Raw genomic sequence first — 20,374 nt, 5'->3', positions numbered from 1 at the left:
CCTCCATATATGACAAACCGCTTGGCTGATGTTATCTACATTGTGAGAACACTTATATAGAACTTCAGACTTACGTAATTAATAAGCATGTGGCGATCATCAACCACCGGAATAGAGCACAGTGGTATCTCCGTGCACTGACATGCTCTTAGGACGCGGGTCTTGGCGTTTGTGCCGTGTGTGTTTACGTTTCGACTGGTGACGCTCGTGAGGCTTGTTTATGTGTGTATATGTGTGATTGTGCAGCTAGAATAAATACAAGTTTCATACAAGTGGTGTTCAGGTTATTACAGCAGCTAAGCGACCTGACTCCCATTATGGTGACCCTGGACTTTTTCGATACGACCACACTACGTGCGTTCCTCCTCTTTCCTCCTGCCACCATTATGCACCGAATGACCACCACATGATTTGTCACCCGGAGCTCATCATGATTTCGCCTACAATTTCATACACGGACGAATTGCCGGTAATTCAGCCATTGACAGCTCCAACTACAGTGTTAAACCCATGTGCACAACATAACCCCACTAGTACAGTCAACGCACCATGGCCCACACATGTTGCAGTGCATCCAAAAGTGTGGCAGTTTCTGGACTTCATACCGCAGGTGAAACAAGAACTTCCCTCACCACAGTGTTCAGCAACATCCCGTATGAATATGATACATACCAGCCTGACACACGACCAGGTACTTTCACCCGAAGCGCATACCGCTATGTTCCTGACATACCAACAGCATGCGACCGCATTTGCAGCAGCCGCGATGCTCGCACCTACCACGCTTGCTCCCGTGCCATGTGTCTCATGTGGTCAGAGGCCTAATTGTGCTACAGTACTGACACTCGACCCTATACCAATTTCCGGGCCTCCGCTGTCCCCCCATCGCCATCTTCCCACAATGCCACAGCAGCCACCTGTAGGGCGGTTTCCGAAGCTGCCACAACCACAGAAGGACAACGCTATATCATGGTTTGTGTTAGTGGACAATATTCTGGACATTCACGGAGTGTGGGGAGACGATGCACATTTCATTTGTTTAATTACTCACCTCCACGACGAACAGGACCTGGTCAGTGACCTATTGCTCTTGCCACCAAGCCAGCACAGATATGCCATCGCAAGAGCTCGTATCATCAAGCGCTTATCGCACCCTCCAGCAGAAGCCATCCACTACATAATTCACGACGTGCCAATAGGGGACCGTATGCCTTCACAACTTTGGCGCCATTTAAGGGCCCAGGTGGGCAAGGAGCAACTCCCCGACCTCGCACTCTGGGCGTTGTGGCTTGTGAAATTACCGCCAGACCTCCAACTACACCTGTTGGCTTACCAAAACGCCGCTCTGGAGGAAAAACTACGACTGGCGGACCAGACATATTCCATCATCAAACATCGCCAGGTCGCGTCCTCCTGTTTTTCTGACACTCCGAATGTTGGCGACACTGCCGTCATGTCTACTACGTTTCACCGGCCGGCAGAGGCCAGGCGCGCAGCTTGCAGCAACAGCCGATGGAGCCCCCTGGTGGCCAGACAGCTGTACTTGTTACGGTTCCTCGACCGGTTGCCCCGCCCACCTCCACGCGGTCGTAACAGAACACGCCACGTGACGTTGCTGGCTCGCCGGCTCAGGCACAACACCCAGCATACCCACTATGCTGGTATCATATCACGTTCGGCGACGCTGTGCGTTCTTGTCGCGCACCCTGCAACTACCCAAATGGGAAGCGCGAGTCAGAATAGGCACCACGGCTCGCACCGGCAGTTTAGTGCGCCAAAAACATTATCGACTGACCACCTCCGCTGCCCACCATGCCGGCAGACTGTACATCCACGACCGGACGAGCACACTCTGTTTCCTCGTGGTCATTCCTAAGTCGAGCGCCCCATCTTCGACATTGACGCCCGCCATGCCACTGCGAGCAGTCAACAATTCCGCAATTCGCGTCCACGGTTCAGCCGAACTACAAGTAAATCTCTTGCCTGATTTACGCTGCACCTGGACATTTTGCGTCGCGAATGTCGACTGCCCCGTTATCGGTATGGATTTCCTGCATAACTTCGGGCTCTCGCCAGACCTCGAGGCAGCAGGCCTCTTGCATCATGCTTCTGGCAACAGGAGACCAGGGATTTTCGCCACCTTCCCTCCGCCCCCTGCCACACACTGTGATACTTTGCCCACCGTGACAGCCGAATGCGCCCATCTCACGACAGAGCTCTCCGCCGCCCGTTCGTGCCTGACAACCCAGCGGCTCGAGATCAACGACCTTCGCGCCGAAAACGCGCGCCTGCAACAGCTGATCACCGCCACGTCAGCCGAACTGTCACGCGCACGGGAGGCAGCAGGGGACGCTTCCGCACCGCGGGGATACACCCACGAGAACTCCACCGAGGCGCAGATACCTCCGCAACGATGCATTTTCCCGCAGGTCAGTGACATTCCTACATCTAATGTAGTGCGTGTTACCCCACCTAATCCCAGTGTGGTTCCCCAGGGTATCGCGCAGGTGATAGGCGCGATTACTAACGGTACCTGTCACCGTTTGAACACCACAGAAGGCCCCCCAGTATGCAACAAGGCTCGACACCTTAATGCCACCAAATTACAGCATGCAAAAACCGCTGTACAGGAGCTGTTAGATTCAGGTATTGTCCGACCATCCAACAGCAACTGGTCCTCGCCTATCCATCTAGTGCCCAAGAAGGACGGTTCATTTCGTTTGTGGCGACTACCGACAGTTGACAGTTGAACGCCAGAACGATTTTAGACAACTACCCTATATCAAACATATAAGATTTCGCCCAACAACTCCATGGTGCAAGCGTTTTCAGTGTACTGGATCGCCGAAAAGCGTACCATCAGATCCCCATGTACCAGTACGACATCCCTAAAACAGCAGTTATCAACCCTTTCGTACTGTACGAATACTGTTACATGCCGTACGACCTCAAAAACGCCGCACAGACTTGGAAATGGTTTATCGACTCCATCCTTTTCTCACTCCCATACTGTTACGCATATTTGGACGACATCCTCATTTCATCAACTACCCTCAAGGAACATGAACAGCACCTGTCAATAGTTCTTAGTATTCTCGCCGAGAATGGAGTGCAAATCAATGACGATAAATCTGAGTTGCGGTCCACCAGTGTGACATTTTTGGGGTATACTGTTTCCGCGGAAGGGACCCGCCCCACGTCAGACGGAGTCGCCTTTATACGCGACCTCCCCCTGCCTGAGACTTACCGCGACCTACGTTGTTTTTTATGGATGATAATTTTTTTTCCGGTGGCACATCCTACACGCCGCATCCCTACAGGTTCCGTTGACCGACGCACTCATCGGAAGGAACACTTCAGGGCTCCGCAAGGTCCCGTGGGGCGACGACATGCGACGCGCGTTCGACGCACTAAAACGGCACTAGCGAACGCTGTCACTCTCGCGCACCCGGTATCTGACGCCCCAATATCAATCACAGCTGACGCGAGCGACGCTGCTATCGGCGCTGTGCTCCTGCAGCAGGTGGCAGGCTCCACACAACCACTACGTTTCTTCTCGCGGAAGTTGTCAGCCTCCCAGCGGAAGTGGTCCACTTTCGACCGAGAACTCTTTGCTACTTATAAGGCAGTTCGGCATTTCTGAGAGGACATTGAGGGTAGGTCAGTGACAGTATATACAGACCACAAACCGTTGGCGGACGCTGTGCATAATCCCACAACCGACTTTCCCCCCCGCCGTTTCAGACACATGGACCTAATATGACAATTCACAACAGACATCTGTTATATCAAGGGTGCGGACAACATCGTTGTTGACTACATGTCCGGGTCGGTACGATCTCATTTTCTTGGGACTTCGACGACCTAGCTGCCCAGCAACAAGCGGATGACGACATTCAGCAGTTACTGAATAGCGAGTCCACCTCGCTCTAAATTGACCCCGCTGAATTCCAGGTTCGGCCTTACCAGTCCTCTGTGACGTCTCCACAGATACTGCCCGCCCCCTAGTACCGGCTGCCTTATTTGCCGCTATCCACGACCTAGCACATCCCAGTATTCGGGCTACCACAGGCCTCATAACAGAGTGATTCGTATGGACTGGGCTTAGAGCAGACTGCAAAAACTGTACACGGGCATGCATACCTTGCCAACAAGCTAAGGTCAGCCGTCACGCATACCCACCATTGGGCTCATTTGAGGTACCGAAAGGAAGGTTCCGTCACGTCCATCTTGACCTGGTCGGACTGTTCCCTCCTTCCGAGGGTTTCTGATACATTTTATCTATCATCAACGTGTTAGTCGGTGGGTGGAGGCGATTCCAATAACAGACATTACCGCCGACTCTGTCGCACGGGCCTTCATCACCTCCTGGATCGCGCGGTTCGGTTGCCCATCTTCGGTCACGATGGACCGAGGACGACAATTTGAAGTTGTGCTCTTAGGCAAATTATGCGATCTATGCAGTGCAAACAAATTACGTACAACCGCCTACCACCTGCAAAGCAATGGGTTGGTCGAGTGCTGGCACCGAACATTAAAAGCAGCGCTGATGTGCCACAACAGCCCTTCGCTGGGTACTACTAGGTGTCCGTTCGGCTTAAAAAGACGATTTGCAAGCCTCCCTAGCGGAATTGTTGTACGGGGAACCCCTCGTCCTCCCAGCACAATTCGTCGAGGATTCCGATCCTCCCCCACAGTCAGAACTTCCAACGCTTATAAAACGCGTCCGACAATTCGCCGCAAATGTATGCCCCCCGCCCCCACGAGCACACACGGTCCCTCGTGTCTTCGTGCACAAAGACCTACACGTTTGCGATTACATGGTGCTGCGCGATGATACGGTACGACCCGCACTACACCCACCTTACTAGGGCCCACACAAAGTGATAGCCGCTCGCCGCAGACCTTTGACATTCTGTGCAATGGTAGAATACAGTGTCCGTCTCGCGCCTTAAACCAGCTTGGCGCCTCAACGACGAGGCAACTTCAGAATACAACTTCCACCCCGACCACACTCTCGTGCCACCTTCCATCTCTAATACCTCAAACACGCCGAACCCCCCCTTTGGTACCCGTGACGTGTGTGACGAAGCATGTGATGATGCGTGTGACACCAGTGGTTTGTGTTCTCCCCCCCCCCCCCCCCCAGCTCAGAGGCTGCACGAAAGGTCGCGTGTGAAGGTTTCACCCCTCCCTCCCCTCACCTAAGTGTTTCTGTCGACCGGCCAACGCAGACCGACGATGCCAGCGTCGCCGTTTTCCACGTCGACGTGTCACCTTTTCCAGTCGAGGACCTGTCTCTCCAGCTATGAGATGGGACACTGTTCATCCTGCACGTTCCCCCCTGCACATTGGACGATTCAGCCACCCAGGTTACACTGCTACACACGTTTGCGATACCGACAGACGCAGAGGAGGCGGCAATCACCGCTTCGATCGACGAGGACGGCCACCTCTGCATTCGCGTGCCACTCACGGCACACCACGCCCCCGCATCGCCGGGCCGCTTGATCCCAGTTTCCCATTTCGGCCGCCCGCTACGCCCACCGACGTGGCACCGTGACTTCATCACAACGGACCGATCACCACGCCAACCTACATCACCTCCTCTCACCATGCTCCGCACTGGAAAGGGGGTGGGGGGCCTCTGTGGCGGTTATTGACCACCGGAATAGAGCAGAGTGGTATCTCTGCGCACTGACACGCTCTTAGAACGCGGGTCTCGGCGCGCGCCTTTGTGCAGTGTGTGTTTACGTTTCAACCAGTGACGCTCGCGAGGCTTGTTTATGTGTGTATGTGTGTAATTGGTTCAAAAAATGGCTCTGAGCACTATGGGACTTAACAGCTATGGTCATCAGTCCCCTAGAACTTAGAACTACTTAAACCTAACTAACCTAAGGACATCACACAACACCCAGGCATCACGAGGTAGAGAAAATCCCTGACCCCGCCGGGAATCGAACCCGGGAACCCGGGCGTGGGAAGCGAGAACGCTACCGCACGACCACGAGCTGCGGCCTATGTGTGTAATTATGCAGTTAGAATAAATACGAGTTTCATACAAGTGGTGTTCAGGTTATTACGGCAGCTAAGCGACCTGATTCCCATAAGCGCTTGTGTTTAAACTGCCACCTGTTCTACATACTACACACTTCCCTTGGTTGTTTATCCACCTCTTCAGGTCCTTTTCACCAAAATGCAACTACTCAACGTTCCATATGCCTAATTGACATGAAGGGCAACCTTGGGTCACGCTGTCTTCATATATGTTGGTGTATGCCTACCATATTTTGCGGAAATATGAAGTGAAATGTGTTTTTCGACCACCTTCTAAGATTAAGGCCCTGTTGGCGTCCGTAAAAGATGATCTTGGTTTGCGTAAGGCTGGGGTCTATCGTATTCCTTGCAGTTGTGGCATGTCATATATTGGTCAGACAATCAGGACTGTGGAAGACCGGTGTATTGAACATAAGCGTCACACACGCTTACAACAACCGAGCAAATCCGCTATTGCAGAACATTGCCTTGACACCGGTCATCCTATGGAATACAACAACACGGAGATTCTGGCTTGCACGTCCAGCTATTGGGATAGTGTTATTAAGGAAGCTGTTGAAATCAGACTATCAAGCAACCTTATTAACAGAGATGCTGGATTTTGTTTAAATGCTGCTTCGAATCCGGCTCCGTCTCTCATCAAAAAACAGAGGGACAGAATTAGTGCTACCCCACCTGTTGATTAATAGTAACTATCGATATTTCTGATGTTGGTTATCTTTGGTTGTGTTGACACTTGTTCTGTGTGTGGTGTCTTCCTTGTTTCTCCTCTGTGAACCGAGGTATGAAATTTGCTTGCACATTTTTTCTTCCTTGCATTTGTGCCTTGAGAATGGCAGGGTGTGCTCCTGTCGAAATATCGGCGGAGTTCGACGACGTCACCCGACAGCAAACCCGTAAGTTATTTGAGGATGCGGAATACTTAATATTATGTGAAGCTTCTTTGGCAAGATTCTTAATCCCTCCGGTGAAATTTAATGACCCAAGAAACTTATTTCAGGCTGTCCAAACGCACACTTAGAAACAGTCAGGACAATACCAAGTGCACCCAAGCGCTCAAAGACTTGCATGAGATGACGCTCGTGTTCCTCTGGTGTTTCCAAAAAGATGAGGATATTGTCCAAGTACGCAATAATATTCGGTAAACCTCGTAGCACTGAGTCTGTAAATCGTTGCTACGTTTGCGCCGCGTTCCTCAGGCCAAAGGTCATAAATAAACTTTCAGATAGGGCAAAAGGTGTCATATTGAGCGTTTTAGGAATGTGTTGTTTGGCAACAGAAATCAGGGTGTAAGCAGAATCTAGCACACTGAACATGTGTTTCTGCTTAAGGTGCGGTTACAGCATTTCAAATGTGGCACAGGGTAACGGTCAAGGACGGTCCTTGCATTTAACCTATGGACCTCATGGCCGCCATGCATCCTTCTTCATGAGTACGAGGTGGAGGGGTTGTGACCAAGTGCTGCTGGATTGGGGAGTGATGCCTTGGGCCAGCATGGTATCAAATCCCGCTTTTGCTGTGGTGTATTTGGCTGGAGCCGGCCGTTGTTGCCGAGCGGTTCTAGGCGCTTCAGTCTGGAACCGCGCTGCTGCTACGTTTGCAGGTTCGAATCCTGCCTCGGGCATGGATGTGTGTGATGTCCTTAGGTTAGTTAGGTTTAAGTAGTTCTAAGTCTAGGGGACTAATGACCTCAGATGTTAAGTCTGATTGTGCTTAGAACCATTTGAACCATTTTTTTTTGTCTGGGGCCAGCTGTCTCGGCCTACATGACACCGGGTGGCCTACATTGAGTTGATATAGTGGACAGTATCATGGCATACCTATTATGGGGCCCCGGGGGGCCTTGTACTGGTTGAGTTCAAAATGGCTCTGAGCACTATGGGACTTAACATCTGAGGTCATCGGTCCCCTAGAACTTAGAACTACTTAAACCTAACTAACCTAAGGATATCACATACATCTATGCCCAAAGCAGGATTCGAACCTGCGAAAGTAGCGGTAGCGCGGTTCCTGACTGAAGCTGGTCGAGTTGTTTGGTGTACTCTCTTTCTGCAACCTGGATAACGATGGCATCGCAGCTGGCCATGTGGCGTTGGAAACCGGCCATAGACAGCCCAGTGATAGCGTCCAGCTAACTGACGTGGGTGAGGTCTGGGAGGAGGCAGTAATACACTTAGAAATCCGCCCCAATTATCAACTGTGCCATGTCTGTGACGAAGAAATTCCGTGCTAAGGGATACAGCAACCCAAGACGTAGCTCTACATGCTGCATGCTGTACATTTGGATGGCGGAGTTGTTTGTTGTCGATAGTCTGAAGTTTGTGTCTGGGCGGCACTTATGCAAAAAATGGTTCAAATGGCTTTATGCACTATGAGACTTGACAACTTAGGTCATTAGTCCCCTAGACTTAGAATTACTTAAACCTAACTAACCTAAGGACATCACACACATCCATACCGGAGGCAGGATTCGAATCTGTGACCGCAGCAGCCACGTGGTTCCGGACTGAAGTGCCGACCGCACTTATGCAGTTTGTGTCTCGGCAAAATACTCAAATCCAGTCCTGTGTCAGCCAAAAATTTTGACCCCGCAAGGTGGGCAGAGGAACAATCAGATATGTGGACTTATGCCTGGCGCTTAGGGTTGTGTCAAGGTTGTGTTCGTAAGGCAGATTGCACTTACGCGCTTGGACACTGAACCACTGATGGTATCAACATACGTTAGCTGCTTGTGAGTTGTCATGATGCGGCGCATTGGATGCAGAATGGCTCCATCATCTCTGTCGATAACTACCTTTAACGTGCCTGTCAGTAAGAAGTTCACTCAGTTCTTTGCTTAGGGCGTCAACTTTGTTCAACAGGCGGTCATTCAGTTGGTGTGCTAGCGCTGCGACTTTTTTCTTCAGCTTGTCGCAGTCTGTCGAAGTACTATTGCACATGAACGTCGGGTTGGAGAAGGAGGTAGGTACGATGGCGATTGGCGACGTCGTTCAGAGGCATTTTCTTCTGCTCCCTGGCGTGTGTAGTAATGTGTCTAGGTGAGCATGCACGTCGACCTTGTTTTGTAGGTGGCGGAGGTATCGTGAAGACTTTTTGTCACCTATATCCTCTTGGATGAGCACATTTCATACCCTTTCTTCTGCGAGGCGGTCAGTCAACGTGACTTCAGCTTTCAGATACGTATCTGTCTCTGGTGGCGCTGTACCTATGCTGCATATCTGTGATCGAGCTGCCTAAGCACTAGTGCAAATTTGGTGAATCTGTCGTTCTTCTGGAGCATCGAAAACTTGTCTCCACCTGCACAAACCAGAGCGCAGGGTTGTTTGGCCTAAACGGCGGAAGTCGAACTGCCAGTCTTGAAGTAACAGGTGCGTCGTAATTCATCATGTTTCTGTTGTGCGACACAATATCTTCACTTGCAATCCGTATTTCTGGCCACGATTATGTCAGGGCCACCGGTGTCGTTAATCTCACAGGGATACGAGGCCATGGCTTATTTGAAGGCTCGGACAGTTGACTACGGACGGCTATTATTGCATTCAGCAATTCGGACAGTGGACTACGGACGGCAGTTATTGCATTTAACAATTCGCTGCTCTGAGTTAACATACGTTTCTTCCAGCTGATTGTGTAATAAACTCGAATAGGAGAGAGAATATGAACATTAATTTTCCTTAACAGTAGTGGAAGAACTAATTACTAGTCAATAGTAACAGAATAATTAATTGCGAAGTCACAGAACTCACAGAGCATCCGTGCTGCGACAAGGAATATGCGTGATGCAGCGCACCAAGCGGCAGGTACATGAACTTCCTGACATTCGGTGGCGATTTGCTGATCGCGCATTCCACGCGCATGATCGCATGTAGTCACTACATGTACATATTTCACACTGAACACAGAAACATACTCGACAATGGCGAAAGATATTTGTATTGTAACTTTAATTAATGCTGAGTACGAGGCTTAAGGCCATGTTGGGTGTTACAAACATCGTTATTTTGGACCAGATGGTCCCTTCAGTCACTGCCAACACAATTAAACAAGTGAAACGTGAGTAAAAAATTACATCCAGTACGACAGAGAAAAAAACCTAACTCACATTACTGAGGACAGTGTGGGAAACGATTTAAATATAAATTAAAGAGTACACTAATTCTATTCTGGTCCCTGTCAAAACTGTGGTCTCCCTGTCTGATTATTAAGGATTTGAACCGACTGAGGATCCAGGCATTGCACAATTACTCGCAGACAGACACTCATATTCTGAACAAATACAATAAAGAGGTAAAATTGAAGTGTGTCTATGTATGGAGTAGAAATGTGTAGTAGAGGATGTAGGTCACCTTGTAAGTGGATCAAACATATTTAATGTAATTCAATCAGCACATAAATCACTGCATTTAAACTGGAATATGTGTGACAAGCGTAACTGTCGTCACTGTATGCAGATTTTAAATTTGATCATTGTGGCACTTAACCGCAAAATACACTGAAGAGCCAAAGAAACTGGTGTATCTGCCTAATTTCGTCTAGGGGCCTCGCAAGCACGCAGAAGTGCCGCCACACGCCATGGCATGGAGTCAAGTAATGTCTAAACCAGCGCTAGAGGGATCTGACACCATGAATCCTGGGCTGTCCAGAGATCCTCAAGAGCTCTAGGGGGTGGAGATATCTTCCGAACTGCAATTTGCAAGGTATCCCAGATATGCTCAATAATGTTCATGTCTGTGGAGTATGGTGGCCAGCGGAAGTGTTTAAACTCAGAAGAGTGCTCCTGGAGCCACTCTGTTGCATCTCTGAACGTGTGGGGTGTCGCACTGTCCTGCAGGAACTTCCCAAGTTCGTCGGAATGCACAATGGACATGAGTCGATACAGGCGATCAGGCAGGATGCTTACGTACGTGTCACCTGTCACAGTCGTATCTAGACTTATCAGGGGTCCCCTGTCACACTAACTGCACACGCCCCACACCATTACAGAGCCTTCACCAGCTTGAACAGTCCCCTGCTGACATGCAGGATTCATAAGGTTGCAGGATTCATAAGGTTGTCTCCAGACCCCTACACGTCCATCCACTCGATACAATTTGAAACGAGACTCGTCCGACCAGGCAACATGTTTCCAGCCATCAACCGTACAATGTCGGTGTTGAAGGGCCCAGGCGAGGCGTAAAGCTTTGTGTCATGCAGTCATGTAGGGTACACGAATGGGCCTTCGGCTCCGAAAGCCCATATCGACGATGTTTCGTTGAATGGTACGCACGCTGACACCTGTTGAAGGCCCTGCACTGAAATCTGCAGCAATTTGTGGAAGGGTTGCACTTCTGTCACGTAGAACGATTCTGCTCATTGTCGTTGGCCCTGTTCTTGCAGGATCTTTTTTCGGTCGCAGCAATGTTGGAGATTTGATGTTTTACCGGATTCCTGATATTCATGGTACACCCGTGAAATGGTCGTACGAGAAAATCACCACTTCATCCCTACCTCGGAGATGTTGTGTCCCATCGCCCGTGTGGAGACTATAACACCACGTTCAAACTCACTTAAATCTTGATAACCTGCCATTGTAGCCGCAGTAACCGATCTAACAACTGCGCCAGACACTCGTTGTCTTATATAGGCGTTGCCGTCCACAGCGCCGTATTCTGGCTGTTTACGTATTTTTGTATTTGAATACGCACTCCTATACCAATTTCTTTGCCGCTTCAGTGTATTACAACATATGGTACTGGACACAACTGCTACTGGAACTATTTATGGCCAAAACATCAGTATTATAATAAGTGTGAAATAATCTAATATCACCAAACATTAACTTTTTTAACGGGGATAGAATTTCTGATAATGGCAGTTCATTGAGTAATAACATAAAGAAGTGATTGTCCGAAAATATTGTGGTATTTCAAGTGTTTAAGTGCTGTTTTTTTACAATTAAAGGTATTAGAAATAGCATAGGCAAATATAACACTAGCACACCATATCACAAAGATACAACAACGTTGCATACAAATAGAAAAGTCTTCAGTCACAAAAACAAATGGCTTGTACGATGATGTACGGACTCTGTAAGGAAAAGAGCAACCTCAAGGTCAAGTAACTGTGGCAGTAGGAATCACACGTCAGATGATCTCATGAACTATACCTTCTCACTTCAGTTCAGGACACCCTCTCGCTGAACTGAATGTACAAAGTGGAGCTGTAGATACAGGATGGTTGAATCGTTCAAGGCGTGGAAGTGTGGCGAGGACCACCTTCTAGTAGTACCCATGGTTGTGGAACAGTTGTGGGCGGTTCCTAACATCCTTCCTACTAGGCAGTGGCAGCAAGGACTGGAACAAGACGTTTTCATTGTCATGCTGTCAGCGCAGCATAATGGCATTGGAATTATAGTGGATGGGCAGACAGAGTGAGTGGGACAACGTGCTCGCTCTTGCAGTGCACCCAGAAACGTGCATTCTTCCTCTCAGTCTTCTGGTATGTGACAAGCACACAGGATGCGTAGTCAGGTATTTATGTGGCTTTATGGTTGGCAAAGCGTACGCAGAAACTACGATAGAGAAGAGTAAGTGGTGTGTTGTTGCTTTCTAAGTTCGAGGTGAGCAAAGTGTATGTAGAACTGATGATACAGAAACACAACTAGGGTGTTGTTGGTTTTTGACTGCATAATGGGCAAATTGTATGCAGAACTGTTGATAGAGAAGCACATTGGAGTGCTATTGCTTTCTAACTGAAAACAGATCGTTGGATGGTCCTGATCGATTCTGCTTTCACGGTCGTTAGGACGATAGGATGGAGAGAAACAGATACTCTTTACGGTTGGGCACTGAACTGTTTTTGTTGTGGCTACACTAGTCGAGTCTCTTGGACTCATGCGCCAAGAAGGAATTAAGAGGTTATGCATTCCACTAAAGTGAGTAATGTTCAAATGTTCAAATGTGTGTGAAATCTTATGGGACTTAACTGCTAAGGTCATCAGCCCCTAATCTTACACACTACTTAACCTAAATTATCCTAAGGACAAACACTCATATCCATGCCCGAGGGAGGACTCGAACCTCCGCCGGGACCAGCCGCACAGTCCACGACTGCAGCGCCTTAGATCGCTCGGCTAATCCTGCGCGGCTAAAGTGAGTAAAACGCTGTGGTTACTCTTGTAATAAAAAAACGCTAACTTTGCAAGAAAAGTTAAGTACACCAGTAAGTCTCTGCTTCTTGAGAAGTCCCTGAGGTGAGCTGTTATGTCTGTGCTGTCTCAGGCGCCATGCTGTCTGCTCCATTTGCTGCACCTTGGGTCGGCCCCCTGTAACGACTGCTGTCACGGAGGATGCCCCTCTGAAGAGCTGCCCAGGAAGTTGGCCCCGCGTGATGAGATTAGGCCCTGCTTCACACAAGGCTGCCATCAGCTGTCCGGGCTGTGTGTCACGTTCGGCCACCAGCTGAGCTGTGGCTTTCTCCTTACACTCTCTGTCAACAACAGACTGCGACTGTGTCTTGTAGTCCATAAACGTTGCGCCACGAACAAGTGTGCATTTGCTCATACAACAGATTCATATACCAGGTGAGCAAAAAGTCAGTATAAATTTGAAAACTGAATAAATCGCGGAATAATGTAGATAGAGAGGTACAAATTGACACACATGCTTGGAATGACATGGGGTTTTATTAGAACAAAAAAAAAAAAAAAAAAAAAAAATTCAAAAGTTCAAAAAATGTCCGACAGATGGGGCATCATCTGATCAGAATAGCAACAAGTAGCATAACACAGTAAGACAAAGCAAAGATGACGTTCTTTACAGGAAATGCTCAATATGTCCACCATCATTCCTCAACAATAGTTGTAGTTGAGGAATAATGTTGTGAACAGCACTGTAAAGCATGTCCGGAGTTATGGTGAGGCATTGGCGTCGGATGGTGTCTTTCAGCATCCCTAGAGATGTCGGCCTATCACGATACACTTGCGACTTCAGGTTACCTCAAAGCCAATAATAGCACGGACTGAGGGCTGGGGACCTGGGAGGCCAAGCATGACGAAAGTGGCGGCTGAGCACACGATCATCACCAAACGACGCGCGCAAGAGATCTTTCACGCGTCTAGCAATATGGGGTGGAGCACCATTCTGCATAAACATCGTACTTTCCAGTAGGTGTTTATCAGCCAGCCTGGGGATGATGCCATTCTGTAACATATCGGCGTACCTCTCACCCGTCACGGTAGCAGTTTTGCTGTCCAGCGTCATCTGTCGGACATTTTGTGAACTTTGTTTTTTTTGTTTTTTTTATTCTAATAAAACCCCATGTCATTCCAAGCATGTGTGTCAATTTTTACCTCTCTATCTACATTATTCCGTGGTTTATTAAGTTTTCAAATTTATGCTGACTTTTTGATCACCCTGTATATTACATAAATTAGATAATAATAAACAATTAATATAAAATCATGAAAATGGAATTGGTAACAATTAGTACTAAGTGTATACATACACCTAATACTTATCAAGTACTTTATAATGAAGAAGCATGGGTCCATTGGTCTGTCATATGAATGATGTGTAATTTTTTCTGGTACTGTGTCGGATGTAGGTATTCATGAGCTATGTACTTAAACTCCGTATGTCCCATGTGGCAGCATGCAGCTGTGTGGTCAAATATAAATATAAACTATTTTATTTTATTAGTTCCAACATCCATTAGGTTACTAGGTTAAACCTTTCTCCGTGAACATGCAGATACCAAAGATGTAGACTGTGTTTATATAAAGTAAAACTACAACGAATTTCTGCGGTTAAATGTCACTGCACGACCTGTGAAGAATATCATCATTACAAAGACACATATCAATGTTACAACACCGAAAAAAGAATATAATATGTTAAAAATTATAATTAAATTTTTGATCACGTACCTTCTACTTACGATTTATGCATGAGTATTTTCAGAATGACTTATACTGCTGACAGATACTCACTGCCGATCCCAAGACTCCTTGTTCGATGGTTTTACACTGAAATGACAGACCGATTCTTCTGTCAATAGAACACTTACATTGCATGTTTTTCTGAAACTGAGGGCTCGATATTAGTAATACTCCCCTGACACTCCCAAAATACGGATAACAATTGTGTGTTTATGTCTCCTGACACATGATGTCCATGTCAGTATCACCTCATGTGATCTATGTGGTGTGCTTGTACCATCCCCATGGTTTTGGTCGTCTATTGTCATCGATGCCTTAACAGAAAAAGACGCCATTCAATACCACTTGCACTGTCCGTGTTATAAGAGATCCTCTACCACAACAAACCACATGCCTCTTAATGTACTGTGATGTTTGGCTCTCACTAAAACGCAGAAAAAGGGTCGCTGCACGGCATTAATTGGGACCAAACTCATGAAATCGACTGCAGCGAAACGCAGTCTGGGCGAATATAGACTGGCGCTGGCAAGTGACAAGTACTGAAATGAACGTCAACGGTGTTAAAGCACAAAGACAACCAGGTCTTTCGGAAAAACAATCACACACGGTCTCTGAACTTGGAGTAAGATGACCCAGTGTTCTGATTTTTTACAAAATGGTTCAAATGGCTCTGAGCACTATGCGACTTAACTGCTGAGGTCATCAGTCACCTAGAACTTAGAACTAATTAAGCCTAACTAACCTAAAGACATCACACACATCCATGCCCGATGCAGGATTCGAACCTGCGACCGTAGCGGTCACGCGGTTCCAAACTGAAGTGCTAGAACAGCAAGGCCACACCGGCCGGCGATTTTTTACAGGCAACATGAACAGTGCAATTAGAGGAGCGCACTTGTCTGTGACTTGGTCATTTAGTTTATTTTTCATTTTTATGATGACAGAAATGACCATAAGAAGTTTCCTAACCTCCACCTTCCCTTTCAGGGAGATCGTATCAACAATTAAATCTGTACATGATCCATCACATTGAGACTGCTGTAAACTAGATGGTACCGCACATAATTATGTAATTCAGTCTCAGTATGACACCCGTTATAAGCTAAGGAACACAAGACATTAAGATAACATTCCTACTAAGAGAAAAAGTTCACAAAACGGTATAATTTTACATAATTATTTACAGTCACTCTCTCTGCTCGACAAATCGTTTTAAATGACATGAACCCCCATTGACTTTCTCGTTTTCCTCGATTCCAGTTCTACTGCTTCAGAATGAGCAATCTGCCGGATGCACACTGGATCACTGTATACTGAAAATTTGTGGAAAATCTGTTTTTGTTTGTTTCACAGCCAGAAGGACTTCACGAAGACTTTCTGGCCTACATCGAATTCCTGCACATGCACCTCTCTGTTAGAGCACTCCTTTCATTTTCTTGTGACTTCATGTATTCTGTATAGGGCCTGTTCCACTATCCTTATATGCTTCTCCTGTACTTTTGGTGGAAGGTCCACTGCACCTTTAATGAGATCCTTTGGCTGAAAGTTTCCTAGCACTGTAACACAATGAGGTACCTCGTTCATCACCTCCTGAAAGTAGCATAGGAAAATATCCCATGCCGTCTGCTGTTTTGCCAGTAGACCCTACACAAATTCTCCAAGTGTTTCATCACATGTTCCGATGGGTCTGAGGTGGGTGCGCGCACGCGCGCACACACACACACACACACACACACACACACACACACACACACACACACACACACACTTATCTTGACCACCCTAATTAACTGTTTGTCCAGGTGCAAATTACAAAATTTTTCAAGCAAATGTTCTTTAGCCGTCAGGGGGACATCAATCAGCTTGACTGCCTTCGTCGTAGCTTTGTTTTTTACAAATATATGAAGAGCGGTATGACTTTTTTAAATGGCACCCTGTATTTTTTATTCGGTAATTCATTTCCTCTCCTAAAGACCTATTCAGAAATGTATCACAGTGTACCATTCACTGAAACACGACGTTATTAATAATTACATAACACAACACTGACGTTGACGCTCCCAGCTCTTAGTGCAGGTAATGGAACACATCCACGGGCTGACGTTGACAGAGGACAAATGTAAACATAATTAGAAATCACACCCGTCATTCCGTCAGCCATCGTCAGTTGAAGAGCTGTGTGAGTAGAATGTACGAAGAGAAGGTAGAAATGCTACTCATCTATCGGGAATTTAAGTTATCACAACAGTAATTGTAATACTGTTTTCTTATGTACGGGTATATTTAGTATAGTAGTTTAGTCCTTTTAAATACTGTTGTGTGGAGTAGGCATACAGTAAAGGCTGTCCTTCCAACAAACTGCATCGACATAACGTTTCTTTTATTGTTGTTGTTGTTGTTGTTGTTGAAGGTAGGCGAAATACTACGCAGGCAGCAGAACTGTACAGAGAGCGATATCCTGACAAGAACCCACCTTACCGACGGATGTTTTCTCGTCTTGTTGCGACGCTTCAGTTTCAACCCACGACTACGCAATCGTCGTAGCACTCGCACAAACGGAGCTGCCGAAGTTATTGTTCTCGTTTCCGTTGCTATGAATCCACATGTGAACACACGACAGCTTGAACCGAGATTGGCATTCCTAAAACCAGTGTACACCGTATTCTTACACGTCACCGGTTCCATCCTTACCATGTACATATACATCAAGAATTGAACGGGAATGATTTCCAGAATCATGTACAGTTCTGTCAGCGGGCACAGCAGCAAATCCTCGCCAATCCGAACTTCTTCTCTAATGTTCTATTTACTGATGAATGTTCCTTCTCAAACAAAGGACAAGTAAATACAAAGAATACACATTATTGGTCCAGCGACAACCCAAGATGGCTTAGACGGGTGGAGCATCAGCGTCAATGGAGAGTTAACATCTGGTGTGGGATGCTTGGTACTACAATTATTGGCCCTTATTTCATCAATGCTAGTCTAAATGGCACAGCGTATGCCAACATCCTCAGATCGATTCTTCCTCTTCTTCCGGATGGATTGCCGCTAAGAACCAGAATGCTGCTAGGTCTCCTGATTTAAATCCTCTGGACTTTTTTCTTTGGGGATGCATTAAAGACGTTCTCTATTGCGATATTCCAACAACTCCAGAGGACATGGAGGAACGTATCATGCTTGCTTGTAATTCTCTTCAGCAGGTAACACTAGAAGCAGTAAATAATTCAACGAGTGCACCAGTGTGTCGGTGTCCAGGGTCACCACTCTGAGCACCTTTGAATGTTCTACTACTGGGCATTAGAGAGTCAAAGTCAATTTTGTGTTATGTTTTTACTTGGTTTTCATTTGTTTCCTGACAACTCCAGCAAGTAGACGAGTTTGTGATCCCAGGCTCAAAGTCATTGTTGTGTTATGTAATTAAAACGTTGTGTTTCAGTGAATGGTACACTGTGATACATTTTTGAATAGGTCTTTAGGAGAGGAAATGAATTACCGAATAAAAAATACAGGGCGTTATTTAAAAAAGTCATACCGCTAATCATATCTTTGTAAAAAACAAAGCTACAACGAAGGCAGTTGTGCTGATTGATGTCCCCCTGACGGCTAAAGAACATTTGCTTGAAACATGTTGTAATTTTCATCTGGACAAACAGTTATTTAGGGTGGCCAAGATAAATGGGGCACCCTGTATACACAACTGATTTCACACCTTCTCAGTGTGGCCTTCCACCTTTCAGATCTGAAATGCAGACCATTGTCTGAGATTATCTTGTCCACATGTTTTACCTGCCCTACTGTCTTACACAGTGCTCTCAATACCTCTAACGCCATAGCTTTATTCAGTGGAGTGAGTGTTACAGATTTTGAGGTCGATTCCACTATCACCATTGTGTTTAAAAATGCTCGTCTAGTATTTGGGAGGGGTCCTGTTAACTTCATATCAGATAATTGCTTCAATTTCTTAGGTACAATGGTATATAGTGGTGCTTGCAACGTTGCAGTGATATATTCTGTAATTGGGTCTGTCTCTCAGAAGTCTAGATCCTGCCATATGCATTATCTCACAGCATTGTGGAATGCGGTAGTTCTGGAGGAATTGTTGTTGACTTCTGGAGCAGCTCCAGCCATGTGTCGGCTAGCAGCGTAAAGGTAGGCGTCATGAACTGTAGATACGGCTTCGCGAGTTCGAGTACATTCACTGCTACATTATTTAAAACGCAATGCTGCTGTCTGTTGAAGTTATCAATCTAATGGAACTTTGAACATAATTCCCTTCACTTCTCAACCCAAAATAGGGCTAACTTCTGCGACATTTTGTTCTTTTCAGGTTTAATAGACAGCCAGGCAGCAGATGCGTCTCGAAACTTTTTTATTGTGTATCGGGAGAGCGCATCGTGCCAAAATACGTCAGAAAAGTATTTTCTACGTTAGCTGTCGTGTGGTAGTGGCATTTTATTCTTCTTCAAACTTTGTTTGACAGCTGTAACTCAGAACAAGTTATCTACATGCATGTAATCAATAAACGGCACGTGCATTGTCCGACTGTTATTGATAACATCAGAGAATTCGCATATGTCGTTGATGATTAATTTCTCTCTCATGTTTACTGTTGTTTTAACAACACTAAAAAAAACCTTACGAAAATTGTGCACTGTGTTATAAGAAATGAAATAAAACTACCCATGATAAAGTTACGACGAAAGTCTGTTTTAATAAAACAGTATCAGTACACAAGCGTGCCTCTATAGGCACGAATTAGTAAAATACTACTCACTTAGATTTCGAATGAGTCTATGTTTAACTGGTATGCTGTGTCATACTCAAGAGGTATGCAAATGTGGCATTTCGTAAATAAAGTTATGTATTGCCAGAAACCCAAAATTTGCTTGTCAGCAGCAGAAAGATTCGTTACCTGTTGTGCAGCATTGTAAGTTTTCACCATTGCACTATGAGCCAAAAGTATTTTCTTGCGATTTCCTTATGTATGTTTGATCTGACTCCTTGTAGCTTTTTCACAGAAGGGATAAAAACTTTACAGTCAGCGAGAGTGGAACCGCGAACCATAACAGACGCGTTTTCACACGTCAGCACGTTACACACGGAGCTAACAAAGAGCATTCCAATTACGCGGCCAACAGTGGCTAGAACTCGTAAACCGCTATTTAAAGGACGAGATTAGTTGCGATTTCCACCGGCAACGACTTTCCTGGGCTGAAAACCGTAAATTTACAATCTTTTGTTACACCTCAAGCGATAATAACTCAGATTATTCAATGGAAATGACAGGAAAAATCATGTGAACTTTGAGGCTTAATTCTGTGCACACCAGGAAGTAACTCGTCGACCACAGAGTTGCCAAACATACCTTGCCTTGTTGCCAAATCTCAGTTACAGTAC

This window comes from Schistocerca serialis, chromosome 3 (genome assembly GCF_023864345.2).
Source record: "Schistocerca serialis cubense isolate TAMUIC-IGC-003099 chromosome 3, iqSchSeri2.2, whole genome shotgun sequence".
Lineage (NCBI taxonomy): Eukaryota > Metazoa > Arthropoda > Insecta > Orthoptera > Acrididae > Schistocerca > Schistocerca serialis.
This window is presented reverse-complemented; position numbering follows the sequence as displayed.